Here is a 4,713-nt window from a genome sequence, read left to right as displayed (position 1 = left end):
ACTGTGGTCTTCCCCGGAAGGGACTGCGGTGGGTAACAAGCAGCACTCCTGAGTTTGACCTGGGCTTGTTGCTCCTTTGGTAACCCCACCTTTGTCCCAGGAAGCCCACCTCAGCAGGTGGGAGTCGGCCTGCTCTTGGGTGTGGCTTTCTGAAGTCCCGTGGGAATCCCATGCCGGCTGCTGCACACGGAGACCCCAGCACCAACTCAGGGCCTTGACCTTGTGTGGGAAGAGCCTATCTCCAAGACACCACGAACACAGTGCTCCACAGCGCACTGCACCCCAGGAGAAATCCCAGCCCCAGCCTCCTGGGTGCTGCCCAGACTCTTCACAACTGAGGGCAAATAAAATACATAAAAGTCAATATCGTACTCCCAAGCCAGAGAGTGCCTAGCAACCAGGACAAAGGAGGGCTGGAGGAGGGCCAGAGGAGGGCCAGTGAGTAGATGCAGGGTGTCCCTCCTGGGTGAATAATGCATTGTTGAATGTTGATCACGGAGGGTGGGGTGCCCAGGACAGGACGGGTGCAGAGCTGATGCGTCCACGCCCGCCCTGGAGGAGCAGTCCGCGGTCCTTGGCTTTTGTCCACTGACTGGCGGTGGAGGGGGCGGGTCTCCCTGCAGCTTCAGGACTGGAACGCTGGGGCATTGGGACCAGGCCTGGATTAGGCCCTTCAGGGGACCAGCGGCCCAGGATGGTGAGGAGCCACCCCAGACTTATTCAAGAGGCACATTATGTCGAAAATACAGGAGGGGCTCGGATGCTTTTATGTGAGGACCGCTTGAACGCCAAGGGAAGAGCACAGTCCTGAGGCTACCATCCGTCACCCGGGGCGACAGGCCTAAGCTGCTGCCACATTTGCCTCCTTGACCTCGCTCCCCTCTTGCTAAGCCCTGGGAAAGCAATCCAAACCCTCCCGCCCCCGCGTCTGCAGATACCCCAGTAGACACCTCGCGACCACGGGGCCGTTCTCAGGCCTCAGTCACCTGGAGTCATGTTGGCTTTGGCCCCACCGTCCTCCAGGACCCACCCCGGATCAGATCCCTGGTGGACTCATAAGGGTCTCTTCCTTGGGTTTATGGTCTCACTTCTAAGACCCCTGCTTTGTGCGCACCATGGGCAGAGACTTAGGCTGACTTTTGGAAATCTAGGATTATTTGGGATATGTTGAAAGCAGAGGAAAACAAGGGAAAGAAAAGAAAAGAAACACATGAGTGGCATTTTTACAAGATCCATGTGAAGCTTTGCTGGCCATTAGCGTCAGAGAACCCCCAACCACGGGATGGGATTCAACCGTCCAGGCCCATAAAGCAGACATTTTCCCCAGAACCTTCTGGAGATCTGGGGTGGGAGGGGAAGAGAGGGTTGTCCTTGTTGTCTGTCTCCATGGCAACTCCAACCAGGACTTGGCAACGCTAGGATTTTCCAGCAGAGTTTGAAGGCTGCTAACCCTCGGTCAGAGTGAGCAGCAATGTGGATTTACAGATAGACAGCCACTCCCTGGCCTGGCTTCCCCAGAGAAGGAGGAAAGGGGATCTGGAGGGCAAAGGTCAGAGGCAACTGTGAATTAAAAAAGAGCCACAGAAAAGTTCTCTTGACCCAAGAGGAATTCCGCTGCCACAGGGGCCGCGGTGCATCTGACTCCCAAGAACTGAGGGATGGAGAAGAGTGAAGAGCATTCAGGGCTTATGGCCCGGCAACCCCACGGCTAGGAATCTGTGCTAAGACAAGGCTAGAGTTTGCCTGGAGAGTTACTTTGTTTGAGGAGGTCCCTTTGAGCATTATTTATGGCAATAAAGGGGGTGGGGAGGGTTACCCAAAGGCTCAGGAAACCAGGATTGGTTTAATGACCGGAAGCTCATCTTCAGAGAGGATCCCAAGTATCCAGCCAAAATGTGCACCAGATGAATATTCAGGGATGGAGGGAACTGTCACCCACATTAAGTGAGACCCTGTCTCGAAGTTAAAGATAAAAAGAGCTAGAAATGTAGCTCAGGGGTGGAGTGTCTCTGGGTCCTGGGTTCAACTCCTAGTATGGGAAAAGAGTGTGTGTGTGTGTTCTTACTGGTGGTAGAGTTTTTGACAATATTTTTCAAATCTCTTGCAATAAACGTCCATCAATTTGTAATTAAAATTTTTAAATAATAGTAACAGTTAACAGAGAGGCAGAAGCAGGGTTAGGGGTGGGGGTGTAGGTAAATCTTAGAAAAGAAAATAGAAGTAAATATGAGCCGGAGGGACTTCGCGTGTTTCAGCAGGGTGGTTTAGGGGGACAATCCTTGACGGGGGGAGAGGAAGCAGAGGAAGGTCCAGCGGGTCTGAGTGGTTTTTAGCCCGTGATTGGCACATGCGCATTGGCTGGGCGGCGTGGGGCCCAAGATTTCCTTTCAGAGAGTATGGCACCCTTTCCTTAGGAGACTAACGTGGTAATGAACCTTGACTTTTCAGGTTTAGATGCAGATAAATCATTCATCCTGTTGTAGAGACGAATTTGTGTAGTTTTGCTGAAGGATCATTCAGTAGCTGCTCACTCAACGGGCAACCTAGCGTGGAGTCTGGCAGAAGAGATCAGCTAATGCCCTGCCTAGGGGACTCTTTGCATTACAGAAATAATGACAGCGTTGGGTGACATTGTCCCACGAAGTTTCCCAGGAGATGGTCAGAAGCACTCTGCTCAATGGGAAAAGAAGGACGCCAGCTCTTCCTGAATCCACAGTGCGGAGCGGCGATACAGGTGTACGCAGAGGCAGGTGCTGGCCTGGCAGTGGGTGGAGCCTAAGAAACACGTTTCCTGGGTCGTGGTCTAGAGTGGCCTTTGCCAACTGGACAGAGGTGTCATCCTGCCTGGGGCCCTGGCCCCTGGTTCTGCCGCATCTGCTGGGGCTTTGTGGGAGGGAGAGGGGATGACCAGGAACCGTGTCTCCATGCTCCTTCTGAACGAGGCTCCTTTCTGCCCCATGCAAAGCAGGCCCATCGGCAGGGCCCGGTGGCACTCAAACAGCAGGTGACAGCTCAGCCATGGGACTCACTCGGTTCATTCTTAGTTGTCCAGAGCTGTGCAGTCAGGGTTGTCCTCAGGATTGCACCCTGACCTCCGGTCAGCGAGCTGCCTCCTCACCACCTCAGGTAGCACAGTGAGGACAGAGCGGAGGCTACTCCAGGACAGGAGCTGGGCGCTTGGGGCCTTCTGGTCACTGGCACACGGAGACCCTCCTACGAGCTGGCTTCATTCTAAGCAGATGCCTGACAAGCATTTAGTGAGCACCTACTGTGCTCCAGAGCCTATTCCAGGTCTGAAAGATGTGGCAGTGAACAAACCAGATGAAGCTGCCTTCACAGTGACAACAGAGGACAGTAAATGAGGGCAGCAAAGCCCAAGCGGAACGTGTGCCATAGGCTGGGGCTAAGGGAAATGACAACCAAGTACGGATCAGAGCTAGAAGTAGGGGGGCTACTGTCCAGAGAGGATGGCCAGGCTGGCAGCACCAAGGAAATGACAACTGGAAGAGGGGGGAGCTGGGGAGGGAGTGGCCAGGCAGGAGTCTGGACAGAGTTCCAAGCAAAGAAGTACTAAGGGCCTGGGGTCGATAGTTCCAGGAGGGATTGAGGTAATATTTCTCAATCTGTTTTTATGTTGCCCTCCTAAGGAATCATTTTAGATGTGTGTGTGTGTGTGTGTGTGTGTGTGTACATGCACACGCATGCATATATATTTATAGATATTTGTTCAAACATTTGTATCTATGTTTTTAGCTAATTGACCCTCCCATGACATTTTAAACCAGAGATATAGGCATGAGTATATTTCTGTACTTTATAAATTTTAAAAAGTAAGATATTTTTTGCTCTCAAGAACCAATTTTGGGAAGAGTATCACCTCCATGGAGAATCCAGGGTTTGCTCAGCCAGGAGGCCAGAGCCCAGAGGCAGAGTGAGGACAGAGAGGGAGGGTGCCAGAAGTAGAGGATGGGCCAGCCCAGGTGGGCCCCGAGGCTTTTGAGCCTTCACCCTGTGAGAGAATGGGAGTGTGGAGCCCTGCGCTCAGGAAAGCCGGGTTTGCTCGCCACTGTGGGAAGGCGCGTGGGGATCAGAACTGGTGGCTGTGATCCGCCTCTGACCCTCCTCCCTTCCCGAATCTACAGGGTTGAGTGGTGACACAGGCGTGCACAGTGTGTTCTAGAGGCACAGACACGGAGGTCACCCAGGGGGGTCAGAGAGGGGCGGAGTGCAGAGGCGTCTTGGGGAAGGGGTCATCAGAAGCCAAGAGGGAAGGGTGCCTGGGCCCGTGTGAGGTCAGCGGAGCAGAGGCAGGAAGTTCAAGCAGCTGAACTTGGAGGGAGGCAGGGAGGGGAGGTGGGAGGCAGGTGGCAGACAGCCCTGACTGAACACCAGGCAGAGGACAGGCTCCTGGGGCTGAGAGGCCACATGGAGATCTTGGACTTGTCTTGCAGTAGGAGGTGCCCTGCAGGGCTTCCAGCCAGCTGGCACATGGGCACTCAGAGCCTTGCACTGCCCACTGCTGTGGATGGTGGACTTGAGGGAGCACTGGGAGGGGTGGGGAAGAGGGTGCAGTAAGGAGCCCCAGTGAGGTGCCAAGGGCCTGTGGTGGGACTCAGTGTGCCTGCTCTGATGGCTCCCTGTCCCACTCTCCTGCAGTACCCTGGAGTCAGAAACCAGCCCGGCTTCAAATCTGGTCAAGTATAGATACACCTG

This window comes from Sciurus vulgaris (assembly GCF_902686455.1).
Source record: "Sciurus vulgaris genome assembly, chromosome: 4".
NCBI classification, from domain to species: Eukaryota; Metazoa; Chordata; class Mammalia; order Rodentia; family Sciuridae; genus Sciurus; species Sciurus vulgaris.
The sequence above is the reverse complement of the archived record's forward strand: the minus strand, read 5'-3'. Positions refer to the sequence as shown.